The 14728-nt window shown below is 40.9% G+C and overlaps 1 protein-coding gene across 13 annotated transcripts in view; it reads right to left on the bottom strand.

The window, feature by feature from the left end:
• Positions 1–14728, bottom strand: part of DOCK3 (dedicator of cytokinesis 3) — a 585647-nt gene that overhangs the window by 137870 nt on the left and 433049 nt on the right. Inside the window, exon 1 of one of the 13 annotated variants that reach the window (XM_073352496.2) lies at positions 3432–3694. The exons of the other annotated variants lie outside the window; for them this stretch is intronic. The gene's annotated coding sequence lies outside the window, so the exon portion shown is untranslated. Of the gene's footprint in view, positions 1–3431; positions 3695–14728 lie in introns of those variants that run through there. 13 annotated transcript variants of the gene reach the window in all.

Raw genomic sequence — 14728 nt, 5'->3', positions numbered from 1 at the left:
GGGAATGGGAAAATAACCTCACATTCTTTTGCTGCGTCATCTGATTTGGAATGATCCAGGTAAGTTTAACCAATGGTCAATAACACCTAATTAACTGTCTTTAGTATGCTTTAAAAATTGTGATATTTTGTAGCAATTAAGTTCAAGTAATTCTTTTCACAACAAAACTAATGTTTATTATTACTGTAACAAAAGCAAAAGCTGTTCTTTGTTTTGAAGATCTGTTTGTAATTCAAACCTCTGCTGAGGTGGAGTGGGTGAGAATTAATACATTTCTTTCTGCTGGATTCCTGGCTAGCTTGCAGACTCCACGCAGGAGTGCTAGGGAGAGAGCACTAGAAATGCCTGCCAATTTTTCATCACCTTGTTTTCAAGTGCTTTCAGAGCAGATTATTATATCCAGAAATACAGATGCTAGGGTATTGGGGGTAACAATCTGTCAACCCTTTGTTGCTTTGAATTTGACAGTTTCTAGTCCACTTTTCTAGTATTTACTGCTGGTGTGGGAAAATCAGCTTTCAAATCTAATGTAGTCAACTCTAAAGTGTTTATGTTCTGTAACAAAAGGAGACAAGAGAGCACCCATTTTTCTTTAGGTTTTTCATTTATTTATTTTTAACTGTCACTGGCTTCTAAAGATATACTTTTTCATCTGTGTTGGTTTTCCATATAGCATACTGAAGGATAGCTCATGCTAACACGGTGTGAAAAATGTGTAAGGTTAAAAAACAAAAAAATCAAACCCTTTCAGGCAAATATTGTGTTAAGCAGCCCAAAGAAACTAAATAATGAAGTAATGGAATGGCTATCCAGCAATGCAGAGCCTGTTTGGAAGCATGGTTTTTTCCACTTCAGTACTTGGAGAAGCTGATGCATTTAAATCTGTTCATTAACCAGAAGCACAAAGAAAGAGGCAGTGAGGGAAATCCTTCTGTATCTGTCACAGTCTACACCTAAACGGAAATGTTCCTTAACCCCTTTCCTAAATCCACTGTATGGATCAACACTACAAGCTTTCAGCCTTGTCTTTATCTCACTTTTTGCTCGTGACAAGTATAACTCTTTAGCACTTAATATTAGATACAGAGCTATATTATTTTGCTGAGACTTCTGTTGGGAGTTGTTTATGAACGGGAATCTATACAGGGCCTCCTCCTTGCTGCATTATCCCCACTCCCACTGTGTAGCCCCATGAAGTTTGCAGTCTGAAGCATCTCACAATTAGAGATCTGAAAATGCCAAGGCTAATTAATGGGGGAGGGAGGTGGGAATTGTCATATGGAAACTGACACCAGAGGTTTCTGAAGACCCTCAAGCATTTTACCTAGCATTTCTTACTAATGTTTAGTGGTCAAACTTAACACCTAGCAAACCACAATGATGGGAAAGTGATAATGCATTTTAATCAGTCTCATTGCTCAAAATGCAGGCTGAGCCATTTATGCACTTGCTATGGGACTATTAAAGAAATGTAACAGTCTGTTGACATGAAAGAGAAATGTAGGTCAGAGTTGGTTATTTGCTTTGAAATTTCTCCTGGTCAGTCCTTAGTGAAAACTGCACACATTTTCCTCAGAACACTTCATATGGTGAAAGGAATTAATTTACATCTATAAACTAACTTTCTGGAAATACATTTTACTAATTATAATTGGGTATTTTGGAGCCTCTTGCTGGTGACCCCATCTTGCTGAAGACTGACTCTGGAAATCAGAGTTCTAGTGACAGATTGCAAATCAGTCCCTAGCCTGGTTTAATAACAATATTTGATATTGACATAGCATCTTACATTCCAAGATGCTTTACATAGGTATATATAAAGGAAACCCATAAGATGCATACAGCTTAGATACCGTGATTGACATCACAATGAAAAATGAGGGGAGAAGTCATTTTAGTCAAGCACACTGATGCAACTGCATTCACAAAAAACAGCTTGGGGTCTGTAATGTTAATGCAGAGCAAACAGGACCTTTTAAAAAATAAGGTATTTCCCACAGCAAAGGGTACAAGAGCAAATGTATGTACTTTGGCTCAGAGAAGGCGTCATAAACATACAGCTAAGGGTATCATAAAATCCCTCCTTACCTTTAAAGGGTTAAGAAGCTCAGGTAACCTGGTTGGCACGTGACCAAAAAGACCAATAAGGGGAGAAGACACTTTCAAATCTGTGGGGGAAGGTTTTTGCTTGTTATCTTTGTTGGTTCTCTCCGGGTCAGTGAGGAATCAGGACAGGGAAAATACATCTCCCAAAGCCCTACTTGAACTAAGTATCTAGATTACAAAAATTGTAAGTAAAGCAAGGAAATGCGTTAGTTTATCTTTTGTTTTAGCTTGTGAATTTTCCCTGTGCTAGAGGGAGGTTTATTTTTGGATTTTTGTAACTTTTAAGTTTTGCCTAGAGGGAAATCCTCTGTGTTTTTAATCTGATTGTCCTGTAAAATTACCTTCCATCCTGATTTTACAGAGGTGCTTCTTTTACTTTCTTTCCCCTTTATAATAAAGTTCTGTTTTTTACGAATCTGATTGGGTTTTTAGTGTCCTACAAACCCAAGGGTCTGGTTTGTGCTCACCCTGTTTATTTTTCAAGCCTCCCCAGGAAAGGGGGTGTAGGCTTGGGGGGATATTTTGTGGGAATAGGAACTCCAAGTGGTCCTTTCCCTGATTCTTTCTCTAAGATCACTTGGTGGTGGCAGCATACCTCAGTCCAAGGACAAATAGAGATTTGTACCTTGGGGAAGTTTTTAACCTAAGCTGGTAGAAATAAGCTTAGGGGGTCTTTCATGCGGGTCCCCACATCTGTACCCTAGAGTTCGGAGTGGGGAAGGAACCCTGACAGAAGGGGTGAGTTAACTTGATTAGATATTGAACCTATGATTGCAGAGAGTCTAGTTATTCCAAAGTCAGAAGATTGAACTACTGAATTAAGTTCTTCACTTTAACGATGAAAATAATTTTACTGTCTTGAAAATATTTACTTAAATATTACATTGGTTTACCACCTCTGCCACTGGCCCCCATGAGTTGCGGTCACATTTCTCTGAGATGGTAGCTGTCAGCAGGAGGTTTCTAAGCCCAGAGACCTCCTTGCCTACACTACACAGTTTTGTTGACAAAAGTTAGGTTTCATTGACAAAACAGTGGAGGTGTACACACTGCAATGCTCTGTCTGCCAACAAAATTCTCCTGCTTTGCCGATAAAATAAAACCACCTTCACGAGAGGCGTAGAGATTTTTGTGGCTAAGTTACATTGACAAAGTGTCAGTGTAGACACTGCACTTGGTTATGTCGCTGTAAATGGCCTTCAGAAGATATCCCACAATGCCCATCCTGACCGCTCTTGTCAGCAATTCAAACTCTGCTGCCCTGCACCCAGGTACACAGGCATCCACTCCTCCCCCTTTAAATGCTCTGGAAGAGGCAGGCATACCAGAAGGCAAGGGAGACAAACCATCGCTCTGGTGCTGCGCCAAAGACGCGCCACTTCTATAAGGAGCTGGATGCCATCCTTGGCGGCAACTCTACCACCACCACCACCAAGAGCCCCGTGGATACTTCGGTGGGGCTGGAGGCAATGGACAGTGAACTCAACGGCAAGGAGACAGTCGTGGATCAGGAGGTCAAGATGGAAGATGACGTGCAGCACACGGCAGGGTCATCTGGTGGCACAGCGAGTCAGGACCTCTTTTCCATTCTGGAGGGGTCTAGCCAGTCCCAGCAGTCTGTCTCTGGTGTGCTTGATACAGGAGAGGAGAGCTCTGGTAAGTGATCTTCTTGAGTAGACGCTGCTTGATTATATGAGGTAGAGCTGTCCTTTGCTCTGTATATTCTAGAAGTGAGTAAAGGGATAGAAATGTACAAGACTAGCTGTGTTTGAGTGTGCTAAACATTCGTCTATGCAGCTAAGCAGAGTGGTGGAACAGTGTGTTAATGTACACCGAGATTTCACGGGAATCCTCCATAGAGATCTCTAGGAAACTTTTGTGTAGGTACTCGCCAATCCTCTGCTGAAGGTTCCCTGGCAGAGCTGCTTTGTTCCTTCCCCCATTGTAGGAAACTTTCCCACGCCAATAGGCAATCACTTGTGCAGGAACCAAAGCAGCACACAGGCGAGCAGCATAGGGACCCAGTCTGAAGCTGCATGCGTGCAAGAGATGCACCCTTGCTTACCCTCAGGAGTGAAATATTGGCTTTGATAACCCACCTGAGGAAAATGGTGGCAGAATTTACAATATTGTCCCTAGTCACCTGCATCGATCCCCTTAAAAAAAACCCACCTAGACCCTCTGCCCGATCCTGAACACCCAACCCCGACCTGGGCCAAACTCACCATGCTTAGGGTGTTCGCCAAGATGTGTGCTTGTCAAGGGACAGTGTGAAAGTGATTCGTATGTTAAAAGAGATGTATTTTACTGTAAAGATTCAATGCTGTGTGTGAACTAACCATCATGCTTCCTTGTATTTTTTCCTGTGCTCCTGCAGATGTGGCCTTCAGGGGAACCCCCTACACACCAGCGAAGGGCCACCGCCAGATAGGGAAGCGACCAAGGTGGAGTAAGGAGAACATGTTCCAAGAGGTGCCCCAATCCTCAGAGGCCGAAAAAAGAGAATGCAGGGAGTGGAGAGAGACCCTGAAGGAAAAATTTAAAATAGAAAGGCAGGACAGAAAGGAGACCAAGGAGCACATTTGTAATGGGCCAGGAGCAGATGATAAAAGTGATGGAGGAGCAAACAGAGGTACTGAAGTCCCCAATCACGCTCCAGACAGAACACATGCATGCTCTCCCCGCTGCCCTGAAACAGATACAGAACTGCTTTCATGTCCTCCCCAAACTCCTCCCACACATTCCTTGATACTTCCTGGAACATCTCGGTATCCCATTCATTCCACCCCTTCAGACAGCTTCCAAAATGATGGCTGGACTTACACACAGCTATGAGAGCCAACGCTGCCCTGCACTCTTATCTCCCTTCCCACCAATCCTTTTGTGTGTGTTGTTAATTGGTATTTAATAAAAACAAACTCTCTGAAAGATAACCAATCTTTATTTGTCTCTTACTCATGGTGGTTGCTGCTGGTAGACATACACAGTGGCCTGATCATTTGCTGACCTCATATCCTGCTCACGAATCATCACAATTTTCATCTAAGGCAGCACGTTAACAAAGCATGGCAGAGTGCTGTATAGAAAGACACTTTACTGGTGCTCATTATCAAAATCTTGCCTCAAAGCCTCCCTGATTTGAATAGCCCCGTTTTGCCCCTCTAATAACCCTGGTATCTGGCTGCTCAAATTCAGCAGGCAGGCAATCCATCTCCGCACTCCACTCCAGGGGAAAACTTTTTATTCTTAGCCTCACAAATATTATGGAGCATGCAGCAGGCTGCTATGATTATGGGAATGTTTTCCTCATTTAGGCCTAACCTGCCATAAAGGCACTGCCAGCGTGCTTTAATCAGCCAAAGGCACATTCCACAGTCGTTCTGCACCTGCTCAGCCTATTCTTGAAGCACTCCTTGCTGTTGTCCAGATTTCTCATGTAAGGCTTCATGAGCCGTGGGAATAAGGAGTAGGCTGGGTCTCCCAGGATCACTACAGGCATTTCAACATCCCCCACTGGAATCTCTGGTCTGGAAAGGAAGTCCCTGCTTGGAGCTTTCTGTACAGGCCAGTGCTCCTGAAGACGCATGCATCATGCACCTTCCGAGACCACCCCACGTTGATGTCAGTGAAACGTCCGCATGATCCACAAGTGCCTGCAATACTATAGAGAAGTACCTCTTTCTACTGATGTACTCCATCACAAGATGGTCTGGGGCCAAAATTGGAATATGCATGCCATCTATTGCCCTTCCGCAGTTAGGGAATCCCATTACCACAAAGCCATCCACTCTTTCACACATATTGCCAAGAGTCACAGTCCTTTATAACATGATGCAATTAATAGCTCTGCATAATTGCATTAACACAGCCCCAATGGTCAACTTCCTGACTCCAAACTGATTTGCGACTGACTGGTAGCTTAACCAGCTTCTACACAGCGATCGTCAGGCATTTCTCCGCTGAGAGGGCAGCTCTCATTTTGGAGTCCTTGTGCCGCAGTACTGGGGCGAGCTCCGCACACAGTTCCTGGAAGGTGGTTTTCCACATCCAAAAGTTCTGTAGCCACTGCTCATCATCCCAGACCTGCATAATGATGCAATCCCACCATTCAGTGCTTGTTTCCCGAGCCCAAAAGCAACTGTCCACCATGTTCAGTTGCTCTGTGAATGTCAAAAGTAATCTGGCGTTGTTTCTTTCCATGGCACACAGCAGGTCAGGCAACTCTGATTCCTGTTCAGATTTGGAGCTCATGATATACTGCATGACCATCCACGACATGTTCATAACAGTGACCACAACAGTAGAGAGCAGTGCAGGATCCAGCCTTTCAGACAGAGATGGCGGGTGCACAGTAAACAGGGCCCATTGAAAAATGCTGGGAAATGCAGTCGGAAGCCCATAGAATGCTGGGACAGAAAGACCTGCATCAGGGGACGTTGAGCCTGCACGCATGATGCACTGTGATCCACTCTGCTTTCCCACAACTCCTAGCTGCAGAAGGTGGCAAGTAGCACAGTGGGATGGCTACCCATAGTTCACTGCTCTCACTGTTGATGCTAGAGCACCAAGTATAGATGCACTCTGCTGACAGAAGGAGCATAGTGAGAACACGCACAAGTGGTGTAATTATACCGTTTTTGATTGTCAGCTTAACTTGCATCGACAAAACTCTGTAGTGTAGACAAGGCCTAAGGGTTGCACAGAAACCACAGCAAGTCTTCAGTCCCACATCAGTTCATTAACTGAAATTATCCACGTTCATTAATTACACTTAGAAAGCAAGAGGTGCTATTCCGCAACAAATGTTTAAACGGCAACGAGAGTGCAGCTTTAGGGTGACCAGATGTCCCGATTTTATAAGGACAGTCCTGATTTTTGGGTCTTTTTCTTATATAGGCTCCTGTTACCCCCCACCCCCGTCCCGACTTTTCACATTTGCTGTCTGGTCACCCTATGCAGCTTGCTTGTGACTAAAAAGGTCTTGTCAATGACTTTAGAAAATGATCTAAGTCAGCTTTAATACAGAATGGCAATGACATTTCAAATCAAAAGGCCTGGCTAACAGAATTCCTGCTCTTTAAATCAGATCTTTCACATCATTTATAAAACAAAAATAAACAAACAAAGAAGGACTTTTCTCACATACCAGCTAATCTATTTCCTCTGTGTGGCAAATGTGTAAATTGCAATGGCTCCCTGAAGCAGCAATAACTGATATTTCTCTATTCATGGTTTTGGGAGAAGAACAGTGTGGCTTGGAAGCCTGGATTGTTTAGGATGTCATATCTTTGTAAGAAGAATATTGCAGATTAGAAAATGGGATTAGTTGTAGCCTCATACCTTTAAGGCAGGAATAATACTGCTATAAGATTCATTTTGGGTGGCTGTCTAGGTTGAAATGAAATATGTAATAGAAATTTTCAATAGCATAGCACGAATGTCTCTGCTTGTATTACTTCTCTCAACAAAAGTGGGTCTAATTTCCAAAGCTAGGTATTAGCTGTTACTGAGCATATAAAGTTTGTAGAATTCACCTAGCCAGTTACTGCAATTTATTTCTCAGTGAAATGCCTTGAAAATGCTTTTGAGTGTGAAAAATGTTACATAAAACCAAATTATATTCTTCTGTATTTTATCAGAAAAATATACCCAAATGGGTCCTTCCTTCCTCCACTGGAGTTTTTTCCCCCCTCTCTGTTTATGAAGCCTCAGGTTCAGAAAATAAATCCTGATCAAGCTATAAACTTAGCAAGCTTTGGCAACTTCACTTATATGAAAATGAAATGCTCTATATTCTAACCTAAAAATGCCATGAAAAGCTGCTATAACTATATATTGGTTTTGTATTTGTATATGTACCAAAAACGGAAAAGTGTACTGCAGAACGTTTGAAAATCGCGAATGCTCATCCTGTGTATTAATGGCTTTAAGCTGAAAATATCTTAAAAATATGAACTACTCTAGTTTAGTGACAACTTAGTAGCTGGCATCTATTATAGTAAGGAGATTTTTGCTGAAGGGATTTTCATGTTCTCTGTTGAAAGGGTTTACCATGATGTTCTGGCCACAAAGTAATTATACCTTATAGTAACAGTCTGCATTTATAAAAAGAAAAGGAGTACTTGTGGCACCTTAGAGACTAACAAATTTATTTGAGCATAAGCTTTTATGCATTTATGTAGCACTTTTCATTAGAGGATCTCAAAAATTTTTAACTACACTTACAACGACCTTTTGAGGAAAGGAATGATTATTATCCCTATTTTATATACGGGAAAAATGAGGTAAAGAGGTTACATGACTTGTTCAAGGTCACAGAATAAGCTAGAGACAGAACGGTAAATAAAACCTTGAAGTCTTGACTCTCAACATCTGTTTACAGAGTGGCCAGCTTTCTCCAGCTTTGCAGCCTTCTGAAATGGACTTAATACATCAATGTCCTTTTGGGAAAAAAGGCAGCTCAGTTCAGTTGGTATTTGTACCCAGCTTTCTGAATAATTGAGGAATATTTCAGTAAAAAGGAGTATTTACCCAGGGAGTCTTTACAGGATTTATTAAGTAAAAGTCCAGTCTCTCATGGCCTGCAAAGCCAGGCGATTAAGGACTATCTGTATATTAAAAACTTAACATGTGCGTCTGTTTATATCCAACTGTCGAAATGGCCCTATTTATGTAGGGCCCAATCCTGTGAGTTACTGAGCCCCCTCTATGCATCTTAAGTCACTGGGGCTCAGCAATAGGAGGTGATAGTATTTTATAGGATTGGACCCCTATACTCTATAAAAGAATGCCTGGTACTCATGGAGAGACAGTGGGGTAGAATGGGCAATCAAAATATATTTGTTTTTCAGTTCCCTGGTTCTGAAACAAAAACAAAAACCAAACAAAAAAATCCAAGAAACAATCAACCCAGACCACACAACACATGTAAAAATTAGGGTTCAGATCCTCAGCTGGTATAAATCAGCATAACTCAGTTTTGATCTTAGGCAGCCTGATTTTGCCACCCTTACAGTGGGTAGTACCTTCATCCATGAATAGTCCAATGGAAATAAATAGAGCTACTTAGTATGGTAATGTTCCAAACACGTAAGGATGACAGAATCAGGGCCGCGGTTAGCAGTATGATCATAAATTCTGTATCTTTTGAGCCTCACTAGATTTTTCTTGTAACAAATCACAATTAACCATAATCAGTATGATGTATAGAACCCTTAAGCAAAAGTTTCTCTTATACGGTATCATGCTATATCTGATTTATAACTACTCTCTTGTTCTTCCAATCACCACTGAAAACCTGTTAAGGGTCTACCGGGCCTGATTTGCATTTACACTAAGGACACTTTTCATTCTTTTGGCAGTGAAAGAATCCTTAAAGCTGGCGTAAATAAACTTGTCATAACATAAATGAGTATCAGGTCCTATTCTTTCCTAAAAATGTGCATGAGACTATATTAATGTTAATAGGAACAATGGGGAAGTAGAAAGGGGACACACAACATCTATTATTATTTATTCTTTCTATTAAGGTATCATTATTGGGATTAGTACATGCATTTTAACCCTTGATGATCACTCTGGCTTTTGGTGAAGAAAATGGTCAGGCTGTATTTCGCTCTGCTTCTGAGGGGAACAAGGGAAAGACAGAATGTCACATTAATCTGCTTTCTGATAATAGATTTTTGGACCTTTGGATCCAAAGGAATTAATACAATGTCTTCTATAAATAGATTTATAGAGCCAGCAGGATATACCTACACAAATATTTGTATTTAGTGTCATGGTTTTGCTCCCAGACTAATTTGGAGAAAGTTGACCACTCTCTTTCCTTTCCTTCAACAAGATTTTTTTTTCATATTGATAGAATCATGCAATCTTCAGGGTGGGTAAGGCACACTAGTGGATGATTCAGCATATGCCCTTGTGTAAATAAATGACTGGTTTCACTATCCTTCCTGTCCTGGTTAGATAGGTGTCTTTTCTGTCCTTGAATATCAATGATCCAGAAACTTCCTTAACAGACTGTTCCATTTTTTCTCTCTGTTTTTACAAACAGATTCTTCTAATATTTTACCTAAAATTTTCCTTGCTCCATCTTAACCCTTGCTTATTTTCTTTTTTCTGACTAATGAAAATGATTGGTCTTCATTCTCTTTGTAACACATATTTATGCCTTTTTAATTGTTGTTTAACATATGCCTTTTTTTTATTCTTGTTAACCCTCTTCGCATAATTGTGCTCTGAGCAGCTGACAAGCCCTGTCATATCCTGTTATTAATGTTTCTCTTGCCATGACTTAGCGAACATTCAAAGCACTGATGCCCAAAGCTTTCTCAGCAGTGATTCTGATTCATCCTGTTATACTTAGCGACTCTGTCTGGAATACATTAGTGTGAAGAAATACTGATAATACACTGAAAATGCCCATCTGTTACCAAAGCTTCCCAGCAATGCTATTATGGTTTGTTACTTTTACCAATCCCCAACATTCCATGAAAAAAACATGAGGTAAAGATGGGGAAAAATCAAGCAATAAGCAAACATTACATAGAAAAGCAGAAACTTACACCCAACTATCTTCAGCTCTGCATCAGAAAGAAAGAGGAGAAAATGAAGGAAAAGTAAAGAGAGGAACCAGGGCAATTAGAAAGGAGAGAGAGAGAAAAGAGAAAGAAACATCACTCACAAGTAAAAGATGAAGCATGCACTTTTCATCAGAGGATCAAAGTAAAAGACAGCATAGGTATCAGCACATGGGGAAGGGAAGGGATGTCCTTTGGGAAACTGACAAACACCATGCCTATGCAATAGATTTCTGATAGCAGATTCTGTATACAAATAAAGTTGCAATCCAAAAGGCAAGCAGCACATGCCTCATTACATTTATCTCTGGGGAAAGGTAAAATTATTGTCAGGATTAAATGAACGTTCTTAAATCCAATAGCAATTTAGAAAGAAACTTCATAAGCCTGGTATGACTGAATCCCTTCTGATTCACAAGGACACAGAACAGCATTACATTCATCAGGATGTTCTTCTCAGATCACAACACAATGAAAATCTCAGAACTTCTAAATTTAACATCGAAACAGACATGATTGTCCACAGAGACTTTAGCAATGCGCTGCACAGCTATGCAGGACATATGCATGACTTGACTGGTTCCAGTAATTCTGTTCCCTAATGATTGCTGGATATTAGTCAAGATTCTTGGTCGATGGGGGAAGAGAGGTTTATTAGAAGAATCCTCACCAGTGCCATTAAAAAAGCCAGGGAGGAAGAGGGGAAACTGGGAGAAAAGTAGTAACCTTACAATTTTAATGTTTGGATGTCTGGGGGCAAAGGGAACTTGCTGACTCCTCATAAAAAAGGAAGAGAAAAGAATGTTAAAGTTCATTTGAAATGGGTTTGAATACATTAAAGTTATTTGCTTTCTTTTGACAGTTTTTGGCTTAACAATCTGATCAGTGTACATGAGCAACATTAGGTGACACTGCCTCTACATGGTTATTAATCCTCTTTTGACCGTCACCTCTTGAAAACATGCATCTAGTTGCAAAGTATAATTCTGATAGAAACCTTTGGGCTCACTGCTAATCGTTTCAGAGAGAAGAAACCTTGTCTTTAATAACACAGCAATAGCTCTGAAGTAAAGCAGGGAGGAAAGCAGTCTGAAAGAGATTTAACAAATACGTGGACATGCTCAAGAGCTAACAAAAGCACCCAAAAGGTTTTGACTTGGTAACCAGTAAAGTCTTTTCTAAATCACTGAAAATACAAATAAAGTTGTCAGAAAATGAAGACTTTTGAATTTGACAGTGATAACACTGGAACGAAAGATTATGTAATCTTTATTCTCATAGTTCTGCTAATTCAATCCTAATTTATACTATCCCTGGTTCTCTAATACTGGACCTCTTCTAAACAAAGTCTATCAATTGCGTCAAACTGCATCATATGGATAAATATCTGCTACGGAATGGATGAGATCAAACACATTTTCACTTGTAAAAACATACATCTCCAGGGGTGAAGGGGAACTAACCTGCATCATTGAAATTCCCTTATTTTTTTTAGTATACTGATTTTGCTGATGGAGAGTTGTCCAGGTAATTAAGTGTTTGCATTATGCATCACTCCACATATGACTGCTTCTTTCTTCCTACCCACTTACACTGTGGTCATGTGCTCCTTTATACCTACTCTTCATCTCTGCATGGACTCTTCAAAGAAGGGTACTCGTTGTCAGGGAGTGTCCAATGTGCTTGTTGCCATTTCTGACATAACTGAGCCAAATTTTTCAAATGTGAGTGCCTAAAGTTAGGCACCTAATTCCATATTTAAGCATCTAAATAAGAGGCCTAATTTTCAGATATGCAGAACATCTGCAGCCACCATTGGATTTAACAGAGTTCTGGTGTTCAGCACCTCTAAAAAGAAAGAAACAATCATTTACCGTGATAACTGTGGTCCTTCAGGATGACTGTCCATGTAGGCCCACACTTTGGGGAGATGCACATCCCTGGTTCACAAGTATGGACTTTCTAGTAATCACTATCTGATGAGACTTTGGTTGCACCCGACCTCTCTCCACTCACTAATAATTGCCCCAACTGCCCCTCTGCATTCTTCTTTTAATTCAGGAATCCTTAATAAGAGACTCCAAAGAAGTGGCAAGGGGAGTGTGAATCCATATCCACAATCATCTCAAAGAACCACAGTTACTCTGGTATGCTGTTTTTCCTCCTTCAAGGATTGACAGTATGGATTCCCACGCTACTGGGGCAGCAGCATGAGGTGTCTCTGGTGAGCATTAGCTGAAAAGAGAGTGCAGGACAGGTTCTCTTGAATTGGGCACCAGATCTAGAGGCCAAGTCAAGGGATTACAACTGAATATGGAGCTGAAAGTCACAGCCTTGCATATTTCAATGATGGAAACACCATTAAGGCATTCTGTAGAAGCTGCTTTTAGTTTAATATTCCTGATGTCTCCCAGTGGCTGAACACCAGCAAAGTCACAGCAATAATGTACAAATAATCTTACTCATTTGGGCAGCTTTTGTGTTGAGATGGACTGACTGCTAGACAAACCCCATAAGCTACAGTCTAGAAGATTTGTAGACTGAGTTGATACTACTAGAAGAAACCTCTTAGGCTTAGATTGGGGACAGCCCTTGCATGGGGACTGCTCCCCTTCGATTCCTTTGCAAACAAACTGCCTAAAAGAGGAGAGGCATGGAGGAGGCAGGGCAACCCCCACTTTATGACAGCCCCCAGAGCAGGGCTGGTGTCCCAGGAAGAGCAAAACCAAAGAGGGAAGCATTGAGGCCATTGAGCTATTCATTGAACCTGCTACACCTTTAGTGGTCTGAAGGAACCAAGGGGCAGTTCAACATACCCAAGAATGGGGATCCATTGGAGTAATTCATGAAGGAGAATCAGGCCACTTACCCAGGTGTCTAAATATGGATTTAAGCACTGCAATTTCAAAAGTCTGGCCCTGATGTCAACTACAGTAGTCCACTGAGTGGGAGTTGTGATTTTATCCTGATATACAACCTTTTGAATAGCAGACTGCAGAGTGATGTGGTACCATCATGCCATTGGGCCTGGCTTATAGAACACAGGTTTAGAATATAGTTAAATAAATGAAATTCTTTGGCATGCTCTTAGGCCAAAAAATGTCTTTGGTAAATTCACTAAAAAGACATTCACATTAAATGTGTGTCAACTAATTGAATTTCTTTAGCTTTAATCAAATTTATGAAAAAATTTTTGTGATCAATAAAACACAATTTTAATTTGAAATTGTTTCTTTTTTAATTCCCATGTAATTATCACAATATAGAATTTGGAGGTTAGCATCCCTGTGTCCTCATCCTCCTCTCTCACCCATCTTAATGCAAGAAATCCTGGTACTTTCAAAAGTGTTAAAATATATACAGTTCTAAACTTCTGATCATATCATTTACACTATATTTTAAAAAAATACTTCCCACATAATCCCTGCTGAGCTTTTCACTATGGTTTCTATAAAGACTGCCTGATAAGACTGAACGAACCAAAGATGTTAATGTGCCAGCACAGTTTTTCCAGTACAGAAATCCAACATTTCTCCCAAACACTGCTCACACAAAATTTCCCAAATCTACAAAATCCTTATTGGTTCTGATTCGTAATGTGAAGTGAGGGAGTGGCATTTCAAATGCTGGCATATCAAGTTTATGTATGTCAGAGAGTTTCTAGGCCAGTTCCTCATTACACTGCATGAATCAGGCTATATGATGCCAGCCTTCATGCCCATTGATCATAGGACTGGCCACATGCTAGTTTGGCCCCTAAATCAACTCAGCAGACTCAAGGCTGCTCTAATTTGTGCCCAAATGACAATGGACACAAGAGGCTATTCTGGCAGCCAGGGATAACTAGAATGCTGCAGCGCTGTGGCCAAGACTTCTATTGGAGGGGTTGAGTGTGCGTAGAATTAGGGATGCTGGGTGTGGGTTGCGGGAGGGGAGGGGAAATAGATGGTTTTACATGCACTTTGTGCTGTCAAACAAGGAAGAAGAGCTATATTAAACCTGAGAATCAGCTCCACAATGTGGGAACTCTCCTGTTTCCC

Source organism: Lepidochelys kempii, chromosome 7 (assembly GCF_965140285.1).
Source record: "Lepidochelys kempii isolate rLepKem1 chromosome 7, rLepKem1.hap1, whole genome shotgun sequence".
Taxonomy (NCBI): domain Eukaryota; kingdom Metazoa; phylum Chordata; order Testudines; family Cheloniidae; genus Lepidochelys; species Lepidochelys kempii.
Note: the sequence above shows the minus strand (reverse complement) of the source record. Positions and strands in the feature narration are given on the sequence as shown.